Here is a 26,309-nt window from a genome sequence, read left to right as displayed (position 1 = left end):
GTCCTGGTGAAATGTACTTCAGCATCAACACTTATACAATCCATAAAATGCATAATAACTGTAGAAATCTTTAGCTATGGCAAAGAAAAATAAATCCATTTCCTATGTCTTCAACAGGCAACATAAACTGTCAGATCCCTTTGTCCGTTTTACATAACTGTTCAGTGGATGATAAATGTACCTTCAGTAACTGTCTTCAAGGCAAAGCCTGTATTTTTGTTACTGTTTATTTCCCCATGGGTACACTGGCATAGCATAGAGAGCTGAAACCTCCAAAATCTATCAGGAAATAAACAACATGAAAAGGAGGGAATATCACAAGGAGGGCAAATACGTAAGCTTTCTCCTATAAGACTCTAAAAGAGAACTAGTGGCGGCTTATAGAGGTGGAAGATGGGCAAAGAAAAGGGAGAAGTCACAGTGAAACCATGTGTCAGCTCCCAGAACCTCACCAAGCATTAGTTAAAACTTTAGCTGGGAGCCAATTAGGAAAAAGAACAATTATTCATAATACATAGGCATTTCATTTCTTTAACATCTTGAAGACATATGTTCTTCAGGGCTTGCGCAATCTGTGCATATTTTCAATCTGAATGAACTATTTTTAGAAGACAACAGGATTGCTGTCTGCAGAGTAAACACTAGTTGGGGACCAAAATCCAAGCCAAAGCAATTCACTGTTCACTTGACAGAAAGCCACAATGGCAACTAGAGAATCTTCTCCTCCTATTTTTCATGTGGGAGATTTTGATTTGTTTTAGGCAATCACAGGCTCTAGTTGATAGTTCATTTCCTCCTCATCCCTTATTCTCCCTAGAATCAATGACACTGTCTTCGTTGGTGCACAGTGTTCCCCACAAATTCCACTCCTTGCCTTTGTAGATCACACTGTGTCCATGAGCAAATTGGTTCTTTGCTCTTGGATATTTACATTTTCAACACATTTAGCTTGGTGCTAACATAAGAAAGAGCAGTGGAAAGAAAATAATCTGCAAAGAGACTGGGATAAGCTTCTCAGGACAAATAAAATCAATTACAGAACTGAACACATTTTCAGACAAAACCAATTTCAAATGAAATTTAACGAAGAATAGTATTTGAGGGATGTTACGTGTATATATGCATATATGTGTACATATTTGCACATATACGTATATAATGATTACTAGGGTAGAGAATTCAGAGTACAAAACAATATTTCAGAATTCTTTCCAGTTTAAGAAGTAAAAAATGCCCTGCTCAGGTATCTAGCAGGTACTGTAACTTGCTTTGTCACCTGACAAAAGTGACCATGCAAGTCAGAAAGGCATCTCACAGGCAAGCAATTAAAGAGTAAGTTAGAGTGACCATTAAACAGATTTTTTCATTTCCATTATAGGGATTCTTATGTACCATTAAAGTTCTAAATTATCCAAGAAAACGTCATATATGGTCAAAAACTGTAGTACAGATTAGAGATTCCTCCTCCTGTTTGAGCCACATAGTGCTTGAATGTTCTTCTAGGTGAAAGACTTTAGCTATAGAAATTGCTTTCTGATTGCTGATCCTTATAGGTCCTGGGCAGGTGTCACCAGGTGATGCCATTGATCAGTCTTGTTAAAAATTAAACAAACAAACAAACAAAACAAAACAAAAAAAAAAAAAAAACAACACACAACTGAGAGGAATCATTCTGTCCTTTGTCTCAGAAGCTCTAAATACAGGAATTCATCAAAACCAGCAGAAGAACAGCTCTTCTGGATTGGCTCCTGAGATGGTGTAGGTTCGTCCACACTGAAGCGTAAGAGTCTTAGAGGAGGAGAGCTACCTTTACAACTACCCTGGTACAGTGCTAGGCTACACATGTACATAGAAGTGTACTTTGCAATATAAGTATAAATTTCATATTTCTTCTCCACGAATGAATCGTAGGCTTTAATACTAGAGACAGAGCAGTAGCACTACTGTTTTCTGCAAGACAGTAATGCTACACTGAAAGAACAGCAAATTAATTATTATTATTACTCTTATTATTTGAGTTTGACTTCATTATAGCACTAAGGAGACATGTTATTTATCAGGGAAAAGAAAGGAAGAAATGGCATGTATCTCAATTAGTGGTGATTACTGGCCCAAACTACTAAGCAGTGGATACATTTTATCAGTTAGGTTTCACAGTTTTATCTCTTATACTTGTATATACATTTCTCAGTACCACAACACATATTGAAAGGTCATTCCTTTCCTGGTTTTTCAATTCCTACTGTTAATTAAAAACTGTTACCACCATAAACTCTTGAAAAAACCTTGTTTTGTGTGTGATGCTTGCTAGAGAAACAAATGCTATTAACTTTGCAAATACCTTGATACACAAAAAGTTAAAAACCACAGAACACAATCTCTTCAGGGTGCTGTTTCCCTGTGTATTATCTGCACTAAAGAATATAGGAAGCAGAAGAATTCTAGAACTAAACAAAAAAAAAGTTTTACAGCTCAAAACAAAACAAAACAAAACATCAGAAGGAGTTGGAACAAATAACAGGCAAAGTTCTACACAAGCTCTAAGCAAAGCATAGGTACATACATTCAAATTATACATGATCTGGGCTTGCAGTAAAGGGAAAAGAGAAGCCAACTGACCTGAATATCATTTGAAAAAGTCAACAATTGCACCTTTTTTTCTCCATAGACAACAGCATTATCTTACAATTCAATGTTTGCATACACTCAGACTTTAGAAGGAAATAAAGCTGAAAGAGGAACTTCTTTACCATACATTTTTTCACATTTTAAAAAGAATATTTCATCTGCTTGTATTCAGCTTTTGTAAACAGAGACCATTCTATACAACCCACAGAGGCTGACTTTTAACAGCAGCCAAGAGACTGATTCATTAATTTTTTGCCTATGCCACAGCCTTGGTAAATCAGACAGACTTGCTGGTCCTGCCCACAAAGGAAGACTGAAGGCGAGTAGGGCAGCACTGACAACTTACTGGCAGAAAATTTGTGATGATCCTGAAGGTAGAAGATGCAAAGTCACATGGAATTTTTTACTGAACCAAAACAGAAGCTCTTAAGGCACTTACTTCTCTTTATAGAAATTACCACCAGCTTTCAAAGATCTTTTTCCCCACACTCTTTTAGGGGAACCACATGACCATAAAGCCAAAAACTCAACAGCAAAGTCCATCACCGAACATCGCATCTCTTCATGGGCAGGTGATCCAAGCTAGCAATATTTTCAAGCAGTGATTTTCAAGGAGATACAAGTGAAGCAACACGTGCACAGAAAAGTCTGCAAGGTTATGCTGCACATAAACCTACTTTAAAATTTCTCCACCACTTAGCCTTTTCTCTGCACCAGAAATTCTGACCCTAGTCTTTAGCTTCAAATGTTCCTTCTCTATTTTAAACAGCTAGGCATAAATATTCTACCCTTTGAGAAGCAGAGTGGAATATGCAACTCCAATTAGTATTAATGGGAGCTGTAAGTTTATACAGCTACACATGCTGCTAAAAACTTACTTCTTGGCCCATAGCTTTAAAAGAAAAACAAACAAAAAACAACAATGAGCAAACAAATAACACACAAACAAAAAACAAACAAACAACCACCCCACACTCTGAATTGTAAAGGGTAAAAGCTTCCTATTTCAGGTATTTCAACAAAGTGCAAGAAGATTACAGTACAGTTGTTAAAGGTAGAATAAACTGCTACATAAAAACGAATCAGGACTGCTGTAAAAAATTTGAACACCAAATAACATTAACGTGTCAACTCTCTTACACTGGCATATAAAACAAATCAAGGCATTGGTATGGATAGAATATTGTGGACATAACTCACAGCTACATCTCAAAACTCGCAAGCAGCAATTATTTCCAAAAGTTTCTAACAGTTCCAAATCATCTACAGCAACAGTATCACTCTAAAGAGAGAACCTGAAACAGTCTATTTTTGTTAATTTAGCCTTAAGCATTCAATTTGCTGTTGCTGTCTTGAGGTACGTCAAGACTGTTTAAACAAAAGCAGTGACTTGCTAAATCCTGTTCCTAGCTAATTAAAGCCATGATTTTGAAGTATGTTCCTTTACTCACTATTCATTGTTTATCCATACACTAAAAAATTGCACAATGCAGGGCATCTTCAAGGTTGCAAACGCAACAGGAAGAAAGAAAATGTGTGAGAAAAAAATGACAAATGCTACAGATTTGATTAAAGGGAGGAGGGACAAAATAAAAAGCGCAGAAAACTCCTAAAGTTTGATAAAATATAATGTTTAGAATTACAAACAAAACTCTAAAAACTATTCTAGGAGGAATTCAAAGCACTTATTAAGGCACTAGTCAGCTTCTTAATATGACAAATCTTTTCTTTTAATTATGGTCTGAGATAACCCAGAAACAGTGCTATGACTTTGTGCTCTCTTCCATTTTAGATACATACATTGTCCTCTGCTGCTTCAGTTATGGGCCGGTTGTTTTATTTTATTTTATTTTATTTTACAGGTAGGAAAACATTTCCTAAAGTCCAGTACATTCAAAAGAAGAAAACAATTATTAACACAACCAGTGCAAGAAAGAGTATCAGCAGAGGGGTTCCTACATACAAACTTCACATCCAAGCAACCTGAGAGCACTGCTTAAATTTAGATCTGGAGCCAAACTTCATCATTTTGGTTCCTCTCTGTCCACCAGGCAGTTTTCTCATGCAGCTGTAGCAAATTACAGCTGTGAATGCATTATCTATCAGTTATTGAAGAATGGCTAATGATTACACAGCAGAGTAAAGCTCTTTAAGCCGAAAGAGATAAAAAACATATTCTTCCTGCTGTCAGAGTACGCAGCTCTTTGACAGTTACCACATATAACTGCAGATATACATGCAGAAAGAAAGAAATATACTAGGTTGCAACCTAGTATATGAACCAGGAACCTCTTAACATTAACATTTTTCTCCTTCCCAGAGGCAGTGAATTCTTGGCTCACTCAAAGTATGAGACAATTTTCAGTCAAAATCCATGCCTCTGAAGCTTTTTCCACAGCAAGAAGCAGCTTGTGCAATCAAGTAGCATTCTACTTCTGCAGCAAATCTTAGTAATTGTCACAAAAGGAATACTTCCTCATATCCTAAAGAAAACTTAGCAGTGCTATAACTTAGTAAATATTACAAAAGAGCTAATGGAGGGAGACCTGACTGTGCTTAGATAGCCTCTGTGATCTTCAGCAATTCTCCTTCTCCCTTTTCTCTCTCTCTCTTCCCACTTTCTAATACACTGTGTTTGTTACTCATAGAACACAAACTTTTACAGAGTAGGACAGGTTTCTACTTTTAAGATAGTCTAAGCACACAAGGATTTGGCCACAGGTTTGTCTGTAAAATAAATAAGTAGCAGTAGTATACTGAGATCAATCACAGTGAAATAAGAGCAGTACTCCTCAACATGTGACCTTAAGATCAAAAGAATATTTCCCGTTCTAAAGAGGGTAAGCAGAAAGCTCACCACTTATGCAGGGACATCATTGTCAGCTGTCCTTAAAATAAACCATGCAATAAATGGGGAGAAGACATCCAGCAGTTAACTGACATGAAAATCACTGTGTGCTTTTCACCAAAAAGTGTGTACGGGCAAGGGGAAAGTCTGGTTGAACACATGTAAAGAGCAACATCATAACATAGGAGAGGCTCTTGGTGTCACTGTCCAAGATTCTGCTGAGACCTGAGAGATCTCAAGGCATTTTCTGATGATATTATTATTTTATACATTCTCATCAACCACTCAGGATAAGGACACAGGTATTGAGATATTTCTAAATTCGCTCTGGATTTAATTGAATTACTTCAGCTTCACAGTTGTGAATTATACTAAGGATATGAAGCATACCTCGGTCTAACAAGATTTCCGAGCTTACTCTTAGCCTGAAATCCCCATACATCAGTGTGGCATGCAGTTGCTTTAGCACAAAGCCTGTTCTTTTCTTTTTCAATATGATACCACGTCTATTATATTCTACAACTTCATTAGAATGAATAAATTCAATCAATATTTCAGCAAAGAATGAAAGCCAATTGTGCTTCTTATTCATGATCTCTTAAGGAACTTAGTGCTACACCAATGACAGCTTCACAGAGCATTACTAAGAATTGTCTAAAGTAATTATTTGCAGGCATACTGGATAATTTTATATAATTTTTAATGAGGCACTAAAGAGTGAAAGAATTATCTTGGTAACTTCAGTATGTGCTGTATTTCTTAGGCCAAACTCAGTAGCAGTGCGTCTGTTTATACATCCACTAACACTATTGGCACTACATCCACCTGCAAAAGGGTTAAATTGAACCCATGTAACCATGATAACCTGAACGTTGCTAAAGTCAGGTTGTTCATAACAGAAAGAACACAGCCCTTTACTAAGACATAGATCTTCCATAGTTTATTTATCATTAACAGAAAGTGTTTTATAGCACTGCATAGAGGTTACCATAAAACAACGTTTTAAGGCTCTCTCAACCATATTTCAGCCATAAATGTCCTATAGTCATAGGAAGTAAAACTACTGAGGTTCCATATTATCATCTTTATTACAGATGACCTCACTATTGTGTTCTCTATAAAGAAAAAATATTAAACCATTAACATAATCTGAATCCTAAATTAATACAGGTTTACTACTCATATCTGGATCTAAATGGCCTTACTTGCAGTGTAATTATTTTTCAAGGAAAATTTTGTTGACAGCACCATTAATGGTGATCAGACCAGAATAAACATTACCTCTTCTACTAAAAACGTGACTTCTGTGGCAGAGTGTACCATATATTAGTACGCATCCATCAGCAATTTGGTTTTCAGTGAAGCTTTATAATGAATGACATATTAAAAACAAGGCACAAATTAATGAAAATTCAGTCATTTCACTATGTGTTACAAAGTTAAACAGCTGACACAGCTGTACTGTTTAATGCAGATATTTCTGTTTCCCTTATACACTTTTCCTTATTGGTTCTGTTTGTCAGTATGGTTCCACAATGCAAAGCTGTATTATCGCAGTTCATAAAGACTTTCAGAAAAATCCAAAAGAGTTGGTAGAAAAAAAAATACCATTTCTCTTTCATTATTTTTTAAAATCAATTGTTCAGGTTGAAAAAGTTCTTCAAGATCATCAAGTCCAACTGCAACCCAACCATACTACCCTAACTCTAACGACCCTCTACTAAATCATGTCCCTGAGCTTGACATCCAAACAGTTTTTAAACAGATTCAGGGACGGTGGTTCAACCACATCCCTGAAGAGCCTATTCCAGTGCTTAACAACCCTTCCTGTAAAGAAGTGTTTCCTGATATCCAACTTAAACCTCCTCTGATGCAACTTGAGGCCATTTCCCCTCATCCTGTCACCAGTGAGAAGAGACAAACCCCACTCTCACTGTAAGCACCTTTCATGTATTGGAAGAGAGCAATATGGTCACCTATCAGTCTCCATTTCCCCAGACTAAACAGCCCCAGTTCCCAGTCACTCCTCGTGGGGCATATTCTCCAAGCCTTTCAAAAGCCTTGTTGCCTTTCCTTGGACCTTCTCCAACAACACAGTGTCCTGTCTGTAGTGAGGTGCCTAAAACTGAACACAGTACTTGAGGTGAGGCCTCACCAGTGCCAAGTACAGGGGGAGGATTACTTCCCTAGCTTTGCTCATTATCTCATTTCTGATACATGCCCTTGGCCTTCTTCACCTGGGCACACTGATGGCTGATATTCAGCATTCTGTCTGCAAAAGTCATATTTCAGAGAGCACTGTTGTTCTGGAAGTGGTTCTCATCACGCAGAGCTTTAGGATAGACTTTCTCACATTTGCTCTAGAAAGAACATTTTGCCCATTAAAATTACAGTGACTGTGGCAGGAAAAAAATGCTGTTAACTTTAAAAAAAAATATTTTGGAAAAAAGAAAATCTCTCCTTATCCTTCTCCTTATCCATTTTATTTCTCTCCCTTTCAACCCAGAAGGTACACAGAGAATTTCTTCTTCTAGTTCTAACTAAACAGTACTGCAGGAGAAGGCATGGTTAGCGTGGTTGATCCAAAACAGAACTGCAAGCACTATTTTGTGATAGCAACACATCTGTGAATCTTAGCGAATTTGCCTAAAAAGAAAAAATAGATCTTACTTCTATAATAGGTCCCAGGTTATTCTTTCCTTTTCTTTTGGCTGTTACTTTTTCTCAAATGGAGAACACAGAAATCAATGACAGAAAGTTATATTTTTAGGTTTTTAAGCATGAAAGAGGGCCTAGAGAGATACGCAAGCTACAGCTACAGTATATTCTTATTATTCACCTTGATACAGCTTTTGTACATTGTGCTCATCATAGTTCAATAGTACCTGACAAAACTAATGCTAGTTTTCATCTAACACAAGCCTGTGATGTTAAATAAGAAGCTGTGTGCGTGAACGTGCTTTTAAGCACTACAGTGCACCAAAGAATGAGCTGTTTTCAGCTAACATTGAGCCACTAATGATTTTAATGAGAGTGCCTTCTGGATTCATATTTTTTTCATAAAATACATCACACTAAAACAAAATCAATGAGAAACATTAATTAGGGCCTTTTTAGACGCCTTCTGTGGTGTTGTTTTTCTTTTGAGAAGCACCAGATGAAGAATGCTGTGCTTTATTTAAGCTAAGTTGTTTGACATTTAGATGAGAGAAAAAAGAGAAAAATACTAACAAACACAGGAACAATTTTTGACAGCTCTTTGTCATGCAAGAGAGAAAAAAGGGGACCGACTGTGAGATACTACTTTGAAGCCCTGGAAATTTGTAATGAAAAATTTAAGATACAAGAGAGGAAGAAAGATGAGCTATTCATTTGGTTCTGCATATATTAACACTTGTAATTCAAACTAAAGGTTTGCTATGTGTTTTCATAATTTTGACTCTAATAAATATCTTGGAGAATTGCTTTGATATTCTAAGATCATGCGTGTAGCTTGCATCCATTAAGAAAAATGGGGAACAATCATCATCAGCCCTCTTGGCGCTAATGAGAAGGTCATTGCTCTTTAATTATCACAGACATGAAACCGAAATATTTCAAAGGCTTTGTGGAATACAGTGGCTATGGGCAAAGCTGTGTATCTGTTTATAAGTCTGTCTGTCACAGAGCAAACCAAGTAGGACTTGCATCTTCCATTCTGTAGCCTCTCTGCTTTTGTGTATATTTAATTTTCGAGTTTGTATCACTGTTTCTTGCACATTGGATTAATCTCAGAAATTTAGACCAGCTATTAGCAGGGGACGAGTAGGGGGGAGGAGGGCAGGGAGAGGAGGAGAAGAAGGGGTAGAGATGTGAGAATAGTAAAATGTCCCTCATCAGGAGGTATTGTGAAATAAGAACTAGTGTGTTGTGTGACCTTATTTCCCACAGTAGGGGTGTTATGAAGAAATAGAAACGATGAGGTGTTGCAGGAAAATATTAGCAAATTAAAAATCTGTGTTTGGCATTGGTTGTGATCTCACTCGTATTTCCACCCTTGCAAAGGAAGTGACTACAAGGGGAACAGATAGAGTTTAAGCAACAGATACAGCTGATGCAAAGCAGGGTCTGGAATCAAAAGTAAAAGCAAGTTTTATCCTTTTGGTTCTGAATTCCCTAAACCAATCTCCTATTCTTCTACAGAACTGGAATAAACCATTCCCCTCAGATCTATTATGTTTACACTAAACATATTTTGGGGTTGTATTGGTCCAACAGCAAAATTTTGAATTGCAGCAGAATTGCACAGACTATTTTAACTTTATTAATAGGTGAGAATCCTTGCCTTTCATGCAAAGGAGAGACTAAAGAGCAGAAGAAGAAACTTTCTTGCGCTGAGAGGACCAGCAGCCTTCATTCTCCTCCAGACGTTTTGTTGTAAATGAAAGTTATGGAAAAGAAGAAAAATCAGCTTCTAAATCTCAAATTCACAAATACTTCTCACAACTAGGAATGTTTCTATTTATCAGTTTTGGAAGACAGATACTGAAATTTCAGTATAAATCAGCTTACACAACTGTGATCCCCTTTGAAATTTCCATTATGAAGATATGATGTTTGCTCTTCAACAAAATAAAACAATGGTAAATCTTTATGGCAGATGAAAAGCTCACCTCTGTGCATCAACCTTCATCTACAAAGTCAGCTTAGAAACAGTTGCATTATATAAGGAGAGAACAATCTTCCAAATTACAAGGGCTGCTCTGAAAGTAATGCCACCTACTTAATGACATAGGCCCACAATGCCAGAAGCATACAAGTGCACATGAAGCAAAGGTGTGTGGAGAATCATCCATGCGGAAAAAATTGCATCCACTGACAGTCATTTATGTTGCTTGAGCATTTATGATGACCAAACAGTGAATGTGAGGACAGAAATGCAGTGGGTGGTGCATTTCAGCAGTGGAAAGGCAATGTGAAAGTCAAGCCATGTTCTTGAAAGCCATGTAGATTTTTTATGAATGCAGCATGCAGGCCCGGGTTCATCTGTGGTGAAAATGCATCGCTTATGGTGCTGACTATTTTGAAAAATCATGTTTTGTAGCTGAGAATTTTCTCTATCAAATAGTGCTATTATGCTCTTCGTATCTGCTGTGGTTTCTATGGAAATAAATAGGAGGCATTATTTTCAGAGTGAAATACCTCACCAAAATTATAACTAATTCTTTTCACAGATTTTGACCTTTAGTGAAAATAGAAACTCCATATCTTCTGGGAACTTACCATAAAGTTTCAAGAGCAAAAAATAAGACACCTCCCCCCTCCCTCCCCATTTTATTTTTTTCAGTCCTGTGTAATACTTTACATGAAACAAAAACAGGAAAAAAAAGTTAAACCCAAAAAGTTAAACTAAAAGCATCATGGTTAAACCCAGTAGAGAATTGTAACTGCATACGTCTTGTCTGTTTACATGGTAATGCAAAGAAAAGACACTGGATACTGGTAGATAACCTGAAACCAGGTGCCCTAATCCCCAAAGGCAAGTCTCCAGCTAAGTGATTCTGATAAAAAACAATTGTTCTTTTAAATACTTAATATAGACATTTTTTCAGAAGAGTTTTCCCTTGAGATCTACCTACCTAATTTTGTACAAAAAGATCAGACCGCCTTTGTCAGACCGCTCAAGTAATCATTTCCAGGGTGACGAGTCTAAATCACTTGACATGATCAAAGCAGAAGCAGAGCCTATGTCTGAACTGACATACACATCTGAACAACTAGATCGAGATGTTTTCTGACCTTTCTCCATCCCACCTTCCTAAGAACCTGCTTTCCACATGAAAGAGATTTGATGAGAAACATGATGTACCTCGCACAGATCATGCAGATGCAGTTGAGGTTGCCCTCCGACCGGACTGACAGGTGCTACTCCTCCACTGCTGCAGCACAATAGAGTTAAAGAGAAGCTCTGCTGACTCTGTGAACTCACCTCCACAGCTGGACACCAACTAATGAAGCAACTGTAGTGATGCCCTCATTAGGCTAGAGAGCTGTCAGTGCTATCACTCTTTCCCATTACCATTAGAAACTGAATTCGATGTGAGAGGGGAACGGGTATCTCTGGTATCTCCTCTAAACGAGTGCATCATTATCTGGTACTGCCAAGAATGGTATTTATCACCCCGCTCTTTCTCATCGGCACTTTTTGCTAACCATTTTTTAAGAGAATCTTTGGGGAAAAAAAAAAAAAAGCACATTTTAATCAGTGAGTAAACAATTCTAGTGTTATGCCAGAAGACAGTGAGATCTCTACATGCAGGGATACTCCCTGTCAGAGGGGCTCAAAGGAGGCTGTTTGCTAATGACAATCTTGCTCTTTAAAAAAAAAAAAAGGATGCTGGTTGGATTTCCAAAGTTGATATTTCTGAGTAATAACTTTACCCAGAATTCCATGTAAGAAAACTTCTACTGGTCAAACTAGATGGATCAAAACACTGTATAAAAGGGTTTTAGTTGCTCTCTTCTTCTGTAAAAAGCATGAGAAAATTTGGAAGTGTGGATGGAAGGCTGGAATCTTTGTTCTAAACATATTAGAAGTAGATAAATTATTTTCTAAAATTCTGAAGAAATTAAGAAGTAAACTATTTAGTTCTTGTGATCCCTGTGCTCTTTCCTCTTGCATAAGCTTTAGGAGAATGTCTGTTGCTATGCAGGTGCTAGCTGCTGTTACAAAACAAATCAGAAGCAAAGAAAGTAAATGCTTACACTTAAAGAGGGATGATTTTTGTCTGTAAACCAAGAAGCACAAACAGCAGAAGGGATCAAGTTTCCTGTTTCTAAGTATTAGCTTGTTGGAAATATTTATTATTTTCCCAAATACTTCACTTTTACAGAATTTTCTGCCTTAGAAGCACAAAAACAAGAAACAGTTTCTCAGTATTGCATTCCTTCTACTTATTTGTCTCTAGATTTGTACAGCTCAATAATCAGACTACAAATTGCTTTCAACTTATGTAGCTAATTTATTCAAATCATTCCTAATTATACTGCCCATTTTCTTTACTTTGACTACCCTTTGCTTGAATCTTTGGTATATTTTTCCTGATCCTTATGATATAAAGTGAATTAAATTAGTCCTAAAACTGAACCTTGTGGCACTTCATTTTTCTCTGCCTCATCATACACAAACTGACTTAACTCACATGTCTCTCTTTGTCTTTTCTATTAAAACACATTTGCCAAATCACCAATTCAGATAGCAGAGTGCCCTGCACAGTATTTGCAAACTTTGCCTGTAATTAGGAAAGGCTTTCATGCAGCATTGCATCAAAACATTCTGAAAGAAAATGAAAGCAGAAGAATGTTCAAAATGTCATAGGACAAAAAACTGTAAAGCAGATTTTATCAGTGCAAGTTGCATGAGCTTTTGACAGCCAGAAAAAAGTTATTATTTAATCTTTTATCACTGAAATGTCACACAATGGTAAAATAACATAGATCCCTTCTCAAGTCCAGGATTTCTATTGCCTCAAAACATCTCCTTCTGCTAGCTATTACCAATCTTTCTTTCTTATTCATTCTCCCTGCATCATATATGTCCTCAAGAAAAGCATTCGCTGTTTTAAAATAATACCTTCTAAGTGTTTACTTTTTCTATGCGGACTCCCCATTTCACTGAGATTAACAGCACCAAGGATATAAAATGTGTCACTGATGGAATGGAAATGGGGCTTCTCAGCCTCCAGTGCTCTCACAAAAACCAAGTATCTTGGTAGAGAGTACATTCACAGAATGCACAGAGTGCTTCCAAAAATGAGCTTCTGTTCTATTAATCTAAATGTTTACCTGTTACCCACAGGTACAGAGAAGCTAAAACTACACAGGAGCACGCAGAACTACACAGAAAGCAGTTTTCAGCAGCTACAGGACTCTGCTGCAGTGTATCTGAAATTCATCTAATCTACCACCTGGTAATGATAGCTTTATGTGTTGGATAGAGGTTGACCTGTAGTTACCCACTCCCAGGGTTAACTAAAGGCTGAACCAGACAAACACGCTAGTTAAAGAAATTAAACTCTCTTACGCCATAGGTATCATGAAAAAAAACCCCACACATACATATTTAGAAATAGAAACACTTGTGAAAGTTAATGAAAATAAGCCTGCCGGAGCTGTAAGGCAATGGAAAACCTGAGCATGAGGCAATGAATTCCTACATCAACAGGGGCCTAAAGGGCCCAACCCTACACCTATTAATTTCATGCCATTGGCTTCAATAGGGCCGTATCCAATAATAACGAGTGATACTCCTAATGCAGTTGTTTTTATGCCGTGTTAATACAGTGTTAAGCCAGTTGTTTAAAACTGCTTTGCAGTAATTAAGTAATGGCAGTTACTGTTACATGTGTTTATTAGTAAAAAATAGTAAAGAGCCGTTACTGTTCTGTTCTTTATACGTGGCCTTAGGGACTCTAGCTTTTGTACTCCCCAAAGTGCCCTCTCATTACCGAACTAAACTTGCCAATAAAATACCACAGGGGATAAAGGAGGGTTTTTTGTGTTGTTTTTTTTCTTCAGTTGGGATAGGAGTTCAGCTGAACCTGAACATCTCCGGCTGCAGCCTGCTTTCTGCACCGCTCAAAATCGCCAGCACACAAGAGGTGTCTGGATGGGTGAGTCTGATGCTGCAGTTTTCCTACTACTTTGTTTCTCTGCAAGAATAATAAACAGGGTTGAAGTCCGCAGTAGTGGTTCAAGTGAAAAGTTAGATATCTGAACACAAAAAGCATGGAGCATTTTTTAAGGCAATAGTCATGCAAGTATTACAGATTTCATGACCGAGAGAAAATATGCTGGCTCTCAGTAAGGCCAAGGGAGTTTTGCTGTTAGCTTCTGTGAACTCAGCACTTTACCACTGATGTTGCTTCTTTTTCACTGCCAAATAGAGACATGAAACAAAAACGATCAGAAAACCCAAATCCACAGAGCAGGCCTGATTTCCCATTGCCACATACTTTAGGTACTCCTTAGCAGGGATGAGAGAATTGGCAGCGCTTAAAAGCTTTACATTCATTGTTCTGACATTTGTTCACATAACAGGGAAAGAAAGTATGGAGAAACTGCCTTCGAGTGGAATGATGACCAAAATGAAGACTGCTTCATAAAAAACAGCTTATGCCCCAGAAAGGATAGCCATATAGATTGCTATGAAACATCCAAGGATCTAAAGACCAAGGGACTCCTCTTTTTTTCGCTCAAGAAAGGAAGTTCACTCCTCCCATTTGCTGACTTGTTCCAAATACTAAGCAATTAAAGGCAAAATTCTATCCTGGGAAGGCAGCGTATAATTAATATAATCAATACAATGATCTTGTGTCAAAGGAATATTCTTTAAACTTTTATTCCACACCTTTGATTTTCATATGCATGTTCTTCATGCACTCTGGTTTTGACTCATTTTGCCATAAAGAGAACTTTAGTAAGTTCTGCATAACAGATTGGCATCAACGAGCTGGATAACACGTAACAGTTACAGGAGAGTAAGATGATTTCTCTAGCCAAGATTCACTTGAACCAACTACTTCTCCAAATACCGACTCCAGTATTTCAAAGACAATTCTATCATAAATTCTAATTCAAGTACTGCCAAAAAGTAAATCCTCTGTATATCTTCAAAATTCAGGAGGCAGTAGTCTTAAAGAAGATTCTTGTTAAACTGTTTTCTTTCTCCTCAACTCCTTATTCAAAGCGTGTTTTTAATTATGCATCATTGCCCACACATAAATTCGTTTACGTATATTAATTTTTGCTCCACTTAGCAGAGTGGTCACTTAATTAAATGTCTTCAGTTGTTTTAATGAAAAGAAAAAAAAACACCAGCTTAAACAGAACGTCGTAACACTGTACATTTAAACATACTATTTGTTGCCTTTATTTCAGTCCATTTGTAACACTGATACTGGGGCATTTGCAGAACTGATATTAAAAAGTAATATACTTTTCTAAAGCTCCTAGGCTGCTTAGCAGATTTTTAAATTGAAATCAAAATTATACAGATTTTTCATTCTGATAATTTTACCAATTCACTAATTCTTTAATCTTTACAGGTCATTGAACAACTTCACATTAATGAGATGTAGTTAAGAACGAATTTTACAGTTTTTCTTTTTTCTCTCTCTTTTTTTTTTTTTTTTTGAAAAATGTTGCATATCATCTGCAAATTAGAAAGATCTTGTTCCATTTATGGTACATTTATTTAAAATAATCGAATGCATGAGAGCCAGCTGAACACTGTGTGCAATGACGCTTTAAAACAAATTACCATTTATTTATAAGGAAGAAATAGACTTTTAAAAAGCACACAGACTGCATTCCATTATTAATGGTGTTCTCCATGCAAAACTGATTTCTTTCAATAAGATAGAGAAACAGAAAAACAGGAGAAAAAAAAAAAACAACCATGAAAAGAGCCTATCATGAGAACAAGCATATTTTTTGTATCAAAAGTTCATAAAATATAGACCAAAAATGATGACACGTGAAGAGCACATATAAGAAATTTCAGAGGCGACTTCTCTGCAACTGCTAGGAAGCCTCAAACTACACAGCACTGTAGACATTGCATTTAAAAAGAAGTCACTCAACACAGACATGTAAAAACTTATTTTTCTTCCAGTATGCAAAACATATTGAAGAAACATTTCTAACATCAGATACCTGAAAGAATCAATATTTCTAAATTATTGTGGACTGTAATTTCATGCTGTGGAAACAGTGGAAGGTAATTACTGTAGCTCAAGTATGTTAAATTACTATTATTCCTTACCAGATACTACTAAGTAGAATAGAGTATTTATCTTCATAGATGCAAGTTAACCACCTAGGGCTTCTCAGGCGAGGTTCTGTGTGAAGAAGCATGTCTACACTACTCATGAAAGTCAGCATTCCTATCTGGATCATAGCTCTATTGGAACTGGATGAGAAAAATTCACTTGGTGAAGACTAAAGCTACATGTCTTAGCTGAACATCTTGGCCACTGCTCAAGTTGATTGTCTAGAGTCTTTTGGAAAAGAATGCAAAACACGTTTTACTCCTCCTGAAAGGTGCATGAAAAGCGATTATACCATTTCTAAACAGCTATTTAGTTACAGAAGAGCAGCAGTAAGAAGCAAACATATTTTGAGGGGGGTGTGTTTTGAGGTAGAATAATTAAGAGCAGTAATTCCATGAGTATGTAACTATTATAATCACAGCTTGCTCATTCCCTTGCACTTTAGCTCCCTCTCTCATATTTTATTAGCAAGAATATGACCTCTAGCTTCATAGCTCAATATGAAGAGGTACCACATATTTCTTGCTTAATTTTAACAGAGGTATAAAATGAAACATATGCAGATTTTCCTCTGAGTCAGTTTTTGGAAAGAGTCAGAAAATATTCTAGACTCAAAGATACGTGAAATGCTTGGCAGTGATGGATATAGGACCTGACAATTCCAGAAAAATTCTTAGGATAGAGTGATGACATACATAAATCCTAGCACTACTGATACTAATTAGATTGCTGTTAACAGGCAGCAATATCAATACTTGATAGCAAATTCCTATTTGGCTGGTGATCTGACAACAATTTCAAATTATTCATCAGTGATCTTCACTTCAAGAGATATTTTTACAAAAACCTCAGCCCTTTTCTCTCATTGAAAAAGGTATTTGCATGATCCCTGAAGTACCACAACTTGAAGTTTCTCTATAGCTGCCAGCTATTGTCATTGAGGAGATTTCAATCTTTTTTCCCCTCTAATAAGCTTTCTTAAAAAAGTTTTTAGCAAGGAAAACAGGGAGAGTTAGAGATCCTGGGGCCTCTCCTTTCCAGCTCTGCAGTCAGTTCCTCCGATGACCTTTCTCTCCAGCTATTCTGATTTCGGACTTTTTGCAACACTGGGGAGTGACACACATTCTACTTATTTGTTTTAACACTGCCTTCCTGCAGTGAAGGGCCACTGAGATGTGGCAGCTTCTCTCATTTGTTCTTTACTATCTAGTTACCAAATGAGGAGAGAATACACAGGGTCTGACTCCTGCTCAGACCTTGACATATCAACTTATTGCTGCAATGAAAAACTGTTCTGGTGGTAGATTTTCAGGATTCAGAGTAGACAGCAGGAAAAATAATCTGTCCTTCCCTTTACCGCTCTTGTTTGCCTCCCTTTCTCTAAATGCAGATAGAAAAGCAATGAAGAGAGCTCTAGAGAGAGAGACAGGGTAAAAAGGGAGAAAAAAATAAGAACATGTTCCTGGGAGGAGCCTTTGGAAAGTTCTCCTTGCTCACTGATACTAACATCCAGACAAGTCAAGGAAGAAGGAGGACATGATTGCTTCTTCCTTCTTCTAGCTCCAACTTGAGGAATACGCTCTACCTTACATGTCTGCCATCACAGATATGATGGTCTCTGAGAGCTTTTGGAAGCCCCTACAACACATTTCTTACCATGGCTTACACCACAATTAGGCAATTTCTCAGATACTTCTCCCTTTTTTTTTTTTGATACACTCTCATCCAGTACTGGATTTGCACCCTTTTCTTCATGCACTGCCTAATGTGCTTCAAGAAATCACTAAAATATTATTTTGTTCTAGAAACTGTTTTCAGTTGAGTTGTAGCTGAAATAAGTTATAAAAGTTTCTGCCCAAGCAATTTGAACGAATCCAAAATACACCAGCTTGAATTTAAATATCTTGTATAGCATTTATTTTAGAATGTTTGGCTTGGGATGATGAGTCACAGTTACAATTTGAACAGATATGACAAATTATTATACCTCTAACACCTAAATAATGGAAGTTTAATATTATTAGTAATATTATTAATCCTATGTGCTTAAAGAAATGGGGATCGTTTTACCCATTAGGACAGAACTCTGTGTAAACGTGTATACAGATCAATACCTGGCAGCGCAAGTAGTCTTTGTTGTCTTTATGTTCATTCTCACATTCACTAGCCAGCAAATTCAACCTCTTTTGCACCTGGAAATTCAGAACTAGTCTTACCATACCTTGTTGGAAATGAACTGACACCATTTTCCTTTTGGGAATGGACTGATGTCATACTCCAGATTGGTCTCTAGGTAATCTCTGTGATGTTTTATTCCTTGCCCAGCTATAGGTTGCACTCTTACTTCAGACAGCAATCTGTACTCCTTGGAGTACCTAGCTGCCTTTTTGTCTGAAAAACCTCACCTATAGTGACAGCCACCTCAGATGAGCTGGGTGGGCTCAGATACTGGACCATCTTGGGTAATATCAGCCAATTGCCTAAGACAGGAAAGTTTCTGCTTTTATATCAAGAGAAAGTACTTTGATTTTGAAGGCCGTAATTAAGATAGCCAAGAAAACTTGGTCTGGTTCTACCAAAGAACACTGCAGTTCATGCAGATTCAAAAGTTTGGACTATTTCCCTCTGCCCTGTTCATTCACAAACTGATCGATGTTTTTATGTTGATACGATCCTGTGTCATAAATGTTACTACATATACTCAATTAGATGAGAGACAAGCATTAATCAGCAAACAAATGCAGGCAGCTGTTGAGGAGCAATTGGTAGCTGTGACCCAGTTAAGCCCATTCATCCAGTTTTGCCAACAAGAACTAAACTCTGGAGTAACAAGAAAAGCACTTAGCTACAAGATAAGCAGCCAGGTGAGAAAACAGGATTTTTAGTCTCATAGCACAAACATTGAAAAGAGGTGTGCATCATCACGCATGGACGGAAGGAAAATAAGTGATTCAGCCTGCTTTTCCAGGCCAAGGACTGGAACTCAGGCAGGACTAATCAAGATCAGAGAATTCAGACAAGAAGCAGAATTGAGGTAAGAACTAGGAGCTACTGGCAGGCATTCAGAAAGAGAATGCTGTAGTGACTGTAGCATCTATTAGTCTGTATGTATGTCAAAGAAGTTCTTAAAAGTTACCAAAAAAGGTAAACATTAAAATTGTAATGTGGTTTCCTTAAAAAATGCACATACACATTTACTTACACACACACACACCATTTTTCAGGTAAACTGATGGCAGCCTCTTTTTGTGACAGGAGAATCACACTACTTTGTCAGATTCTCTAATAACCAAAGCACTTTCACATATTGATCTTTCTTTATTCCCTACAGATATTAGTTATTGCAGTATTTTGGGCCAACTGAAAAATAAGTTTCCACTCATTTGTCATTGAAAGCTTATACTCCACTTTCTAAGACACACTAGTGGCTTTTTTTCCTGTAAGGAAAAGCATTAAAAATATTCCATGTCCCTTTTGTGAAATCTGTGTGTGCTTCTGCTTCACTTCTCAATCCAACATAACATGTACATCTGTCTCGTTCTAGCACTTGGTAGCCTTAGCAAACATGAAAAAGAAATGAGCATTAGAAATTATACTTGGTTTTAAAATAAGTTTAAGATGTCAATAAAAATCTTTCTTCTTCAAAGACTAAAAGAAATCCTTTCAAAATCACTCTTGACAGAACACAGAGGATGGGATCTAGGCATTTTTTAAAGAAGAGGTTGTAGATGCCAACTTCATTTCTCAAGTGGCTAACAAGGCATACAAGCTCAAATGGAACAAGAAAGAAAGATGCCTTCACTGTCCCAACAAGCCTATTATCATGAGAGCGGTGAATGTTACGTGTTCAATGTTCTATGTGAACAAATGGACAGTAAAAGCTTTCGAAATGAAGTCAGCTGTGAATGCATACTGGCTTTATTGGACATAAGATGTAAGCTCCCATGAATGTTGGCCTTCTAAGAAGTTACAGAAGAATATTTGAAAAATGAAGACATAACAATTAAAAAATTTTATATGTGCTACGGTGAATTCAAAGGTGAATACTTTACAAACTTTTTTTCCTATAAGTCTAGTTGCACTAATCTGATGCTTATGAAAAATGTCCCAATGGTCCTAATTCTAACTACAATATCTTGGATTTCAAGGTGCTTGGCATTTTTTGGAGAACAACAGGTTGTGAAATCAGCATTAATTACAAAAGTAATAAAAAGAGAAAATTTCAGGCCTGGTAGTTGGAGAGAAAAGAATCCAAACATTAATTTCAGTTGAATTAAATAATTTTTTCCTCATTGGTTATGCCAAAACAAAGTAGATTTTGTTTTGTGACAGAGTAGGCATGCAGAGCAATAATCTGTAGATTTAGTTCTCAATTCTTCAGTTCCTTGCTCTCACATAGATTAGGCACAGGCCTTCCAAACTACACCTGAAAATTATGAACAAACATGACCAGACCCACATTTCATTATTTTTTCCAAGCCTACTGTTCTTAAGCCCATGTCATGACTTCTTATGATGTAGAGGAGGACGTGCAATTGCAGATAAACCTATGCATAAAAAGTTTTGGTCATTTCCTAGGATGACACTCAGCTTGTACACAGTAGATGGCTGCTGTCCCCAAATCAATTTCAGCCTGACAAGGCATCAGCAAGAACCGCTGGTGAATTCGGTGCTTGCTGCCCACAGCAGGGATGTTGGTGTGGGTAGAGAGTAGAATTCTCCCCATTTCAGCAAGAGCATTTGCTGCCCACACCTTCTCTGTTCTAAGCAGGACCAGTGAGCACCACACTGCAGTGCTTCTGCCCTCTTTCTCAGTTCTTCACCTCACCCTGGTCCCTGGTCTGCACAGTGTCTAAACTCAAGTTTTGCCTCATACTCCTATAAAAGCCACGAGGTGAAGCTGAGCCCAGATCCCTGTGTATGAGTGTTTGTAGAAGACTATTCCTGGAAAAATGTTACAGGGAAGCTCTGTAAGAGGAAACCTTTACAATGAGTTTCCAGGACTAGTTTTGTCTTAGCATATACAATGCACAAATTATTGCGTGAGAGCTGCTCCAAAAGCATTAACTCCTATTTTACTTTATTGCCCCAAAACTTCAGTCACATGGTGGTGGTATAGCAACAGTGGTATTGCATTTCAGCACTGGTGATGATGGTTTGGAAGACAAGCCATGTTCTGGATGTCCATGCACAGCTCTCATCTCCCAGAGCCCTGAGGGTATTAGCTGATGTAGTCACCAAGCCACTCTCAATGATATTTGAAAAGTTGTGGCAATAAGGTGAAGTTCATGGTGACTGGAAAAAAAGTCAACATCAGATCCATTTCTAAGAAGGGTAAAAAGGATAACCCCCTGAACTATCAACCTGTCAAACTCACCTCTGTGTCAGAGAAGATTATGGAGTAGGTCCTCTGGGAAGCTACGCTAAGGCACACAGAAGACAAGGAAGTGATACAGGAGAACCAGCATGGCTTCACCAGGGCAAATCCTGTTTGACCAACCTAGTGGTCTTCTATGACTATGTAACTGCATCAATGGACAAGGGAAGAGCCACCAGTGTCATTAATCTAGACTTCAGTAAGGCCTTTGACATGATATCCCACAACATCCTTCTCTCCAAATTGGAAAGATATGGATTTGATGGGTGGACTGTTCAGTGGACAAAGAACTGGCTGCAGGATCATGTCCAGAGAATGGAAATCAATGGCTCCATGTCTGGATGGAGGTCAGTGCTGGCACCGAAACTCTTTAATATCTTTATCAATGACATTGACAGAGGGGTTAAGTGCACCTTCAGCAAGTTTGCTGAAGACACCAAGCTGTGGGGTGCAGTCAGCACACCAGAGGGACAGGATGCCATCCACAGGGACCTAGACAGGCTCAAGCAGTGGGTCCAGGTGAACATCATGAGGTTCAACACATCCAAGTACAAGGTCTTGCACCTGGGTCAAGGCAACCTCTGTTACCAAGACAAGCTTGGGGATGAAAGGATTGAGCCCAGCTCTGCCAAAAAATCAGTAACTGTAGGTACTGATGGATGGGAGGCTGAACACAAATCAGCAATGTGCCCTCGCAGCTCAGAAAGCCAATTGTATCTTGGACTGCATCAAAGAAACATGGCCAACAGATCAAGGGAGGTGATCCTGCACTGCTGAGACCTCACCTGGAGCACTGCATCCAGTTGTGGAGTCCTCAGTACAGGAGAAACAGACCTGTTGGAGTGCATCCAGAGGAGAGCCAGAGAAATGATCCAAGGGATGGAACACCTCTCCTATGAGGATGGGCTTAGAGCTGGAGCTGTTCAGCCTGGAGAAGAGAAGGCTGTGGGTAGAGCTGAGAGCGACTCCAGGAAAGAAGGGGACAGCCTCTTTAGCTCAGTCTGTAGTGACAGAATAAGGGGAAAGGGTTTCAAGCTTAAAGAGAGTAGATTTAGATTAGACATAGGGAAAAAGTATTTAACTGCAAGGGTGGTGAGGCACTGGAACAGGTTTCCCAGGGTTGTCATTTATGCCCTGTCCCTGGGTGGGACTTTCAGGGTGAAAGTGGACTGGGTCCTGGGCAAACTGATCTACCTGTGGATGTCCTTGTTCATTGCAGAGAAGTAGGACTAGATGACCTTTAAAGGTCCCTTCCAACTCCAAGGTTTCTATGATTCTAAGATGAAAAGCAACTCAATCAGCTCATCCACACTGGCTCATGGTGATGACTACGCTGAAAAATGGTGTTTTTAGCTGAGAATTCTCTCTATCAAATAGTATCACTGTGCTCTTTTTATCTGTTGTAGTTTCCACAGAAATAAGCAAAAGGCATTACTTTTGGAGTGACCTACACATTTTCCTTACTGAGAATAAATAATGCAGTTCTTTCTGAAGCAAAACATATTCAGTCAAGTTTTCCTTCCTTAGTTATACTGGCAGCCTGGAGTACATGGAATTATGCCAGAGTCAAAGTGGACTGTAATAAAGTCAATGGCATTTTATCAGATACATAGCTAGGGGCAGGATTTGATCCAACATGTAAATTTTGAATAGAATTCTTTTAGAAAAGGCTTTAGAGAAATAAAACAAAAACAGTTTATTTTCCTTGATAATACTCAATCCATGCAGTACAAATCACAGGAGATTAACAAATGATCGTTACTGGAAACTCTGAAAATCGTTGCAAAAGAAAACATTTATATAAGTTTATTAAGGCTTCTGAAGTATGGTTGATATGCTCAGGTCCAAAAGGACTATAAAGTATCAGGATATTACATAGAGTAATGCTGATAGTTCTTACTCTATTTACACTGAATGCAGTTTCATATGCTTTTTGCATATGGGAAAGGTTAATTCTATACTGAAAAATGTTTTGATTCTACGCTAGTGAATTTCTTATAGAAACACAAAAGATTACTTGGATTAATAATAAGGGTAATAAAAATACTTCCCACTTTATAATACAAAGATAAACATATGTATTTGTAATGGAAAAAAAGTGTTTTGTGGAAAAAAATATAAAATTCAGATCTTGGCAAATACGCCTAGAGCAAGTAAAGGTAGCTCTGAATGCTCAGACAAAACTCATTTTAATCCCTGTATTTGTTTATAGTAGAAGTACTTTTCTTAGGTCACTTTAAGTTTGCTACCGAAGACAGTTAAATATACTTAATAATTATAGTAGGGTTACAGCTAGATTTTAATCAAAATGTGATGCATCTCAGGGCAGCTTTTCATCAATATCTGAGCCAAGTTTATTAAGTTCATGAACATTTCAGTAAAGCTGGGTCCAGTCTAGAATGAACCCAGACAGATTTATGGAACTGCATTAAAAAACAAAGAAAAAAAACACAATACTATCTTGATATCTTTAGAAAGTTAAAAAAAATAATTGAAATATCTTGAGTATAATAAATCAATGGAATTTATTCCCATGGGATAATGCCTTCTGTCTGTCCTACCTTGAAAAGAACAAAAAGTGAACTGCTGAGATGTTTCAGAACTAGGCACTCAGGGCAATCACAGAAATACATCCATAGAAGGAGGGCTCAAAACACTTGGAATATTTAGTTGCAGTGGAAACAAGAGGAAAAAGGGATAGAACATTGAATACATGATATAAGGGAATTCAGATGTTCCCTTGTCCCCTACTATTATGTGAGAATAAGGGAACTTCCAGTGAAAACGGAAAAAAAAAAAAACCCTCCTGTAGTGATAAAGACATTGCTTGGTTGTTTTTTGTTTGTTTGTTTGCATGCTTCTTTTGTTCTTATACACAAATTATAATTAATCTGCAAAACTTATTTTTATGGCAAAAACAACAACAACAAAAAAACAAACCTAGTTGGGCAGGGAAAATGCAGCAATTACTTCAAAAAAAACAACAACAAAAAAACAAAAACTGATACTATAAAACTTAAGACTTAGCACAAAAACTTACAAGTTAAAGACGTTAATCTAAGTCAAAGAAGAAAATCCCCTCATACAAATGCTGTCCTTTACATGAATACAATTACTATATCAATGCATTTCATTTCCTCATCTTTACAATTGCATTCTTTTGCCATTAATACTATCAAATTCCCCCCGCACCTTTTTTTTTTTTTTTTGCATTGCATTGCATTAGTCTTCATTGCCAAAAGATTGCTCTGAGATCAGTCGTCTAAAACAATTCTGTGTGTTCTTCAATGTACACACTTCTAGTCTACAGAACTGGAGAAGACTCTTCATTCATAGCTACTAGAAGTTTCTCCATGCTTTTGAGTTATCAACAATAAAGATGATACAGCCACTAAGCCAAATAATTTACATCATTATAGCAATAGCCGATCTTTACCATTACATTCTCCTAAGCCAGTCTGGATACCATTTAGGAGCTTCACTAGAATATTTGTATAAACTATTGCCATGAAGACCTCTAGGCACTTGAGGGTCTGAAGTAGCCGAGATGCGAGAAATACTGTTTGACACACAGTCAAGAGAGGGCAACTGACACTAATCAGGATATTTGTAACTCTGAATCAGCTATAACATATCTGACAGAAACCTGGGAAACACAAGCAGGGACCATGGAAAAAAAACTAGGAGTGGCATAGAGAACATGAAAGAGAACCAAGGATATGTTTGCTGGAGATATGAAAAAGGGACACAGACTACGTGGGAGAATGCCAAAATAGTATGGATTGACTTCAAGAGGCCAGAGGAAACCAAAATTCACTGTTTCTATGCTTACAGGAATATTTACTCCTTTTTCTCCATCTTCCAACTTATCACAGACCACACTCAGAAAGAAAGTATCAGGTAAAGGTGGACTGCTTTCAAAAAACATGGGAGTACACATTTTCTTAGACACACAGTTCAAAGTATGAAAAATAGTAAAAGCTTCTGCTATTCAGCGAGTCAGATTAAATTGCTTCTCTTCTCAGATTCTTAATCACTTTTCCTGTATGCTTCACACACACTGAGTACGACACATAGTCAGTTGGGCATGGAGAATGGGGGTATTTAGTGCAACAACAAGAAAAAGTACTAAGGATTTTAATTGCACTTCACATGGTAAAGGTTTCAAAGCATGCAGACCCTTCCACTGCCTTCAATGGTCTTGCAGTGTTAAACTAATATAGCTTAAGTATAAAGGTTAGAGTATTCACACTTACCAAGAACAGCCTTGGAGCAGGATTCCTTCATGACACTTGTCCAATGCCATCTGGCATAATGCCTGCAGTAGTCTTTCACATAACCTTAGACCACAGTTGTTTCTGTAACAGGTATTGTGTCCAAGTATGCAACGTCCTGAAATAATTTTCATTCCTCCAAAAGTAGCAGGGCGCTGCAACACTCTGAGCTGCAAAAAGATTGGGGAAACGTTTGATGCATTTCTTTTTCAGTATCCTATAAGCCATGTAGGTGAAAGGAGATGCACATCATACTAGAAGATATAGTCAGTACAGACATCAGCATTCTGCACCCATCGCCTCTGCACAGCAAAAAGGGAACCTGGCTCACAACTTACTATCAAGATGCATCTGGAGAAAGCAAGGGGACC

The 26,309-nt window shown here is 37.6% G+C and overlaps 1 long non-coding RNA gene across 8 annotated transcripts in view; it reads right to left on the bottom strand.

The window, feature by feature from the left end:
• The window catches only part of LOC107053383, a 322,875-nt gene extending 296,770 nt beyond the window's left edge, over positions 1-26,105 (bottom strand). For all 8 annotated transcript variants that reach the window (XR_005860129.1, XR_005860128.1, XR_005860130.1 and 5 more), the window contains exon 1: positions 25,921-26,105. This is a non-coding gene — a long non-coding RNA (uncharacterized LOC107053383). The remainder of the gene's footprint in view (positions 1-25,920) is intronic.
• Positions 26,106-26,309: the final 204 nt, after the last annotated feature.

This window comes from Gallus gallus, chromosome 5 (assembly GCF_016699485.2).
Source record: "Gallus gallus isolate bGalGal1 chromosome 5, bGalGal1.mat.broiler.GRCg7b, whole genome shotgun sequence".
In the NCBI taxonomy this organism is placed as follows: Eukaryota; Metazoa; Chordata; class Aves; order Galliformes; family Phasianidae; genus Gallus; species Gallus gallus.
Note: the sequence above shows the minus strand (reverse complement) of the source record. Positions and strands in the feature narration are given on the sequence as shown.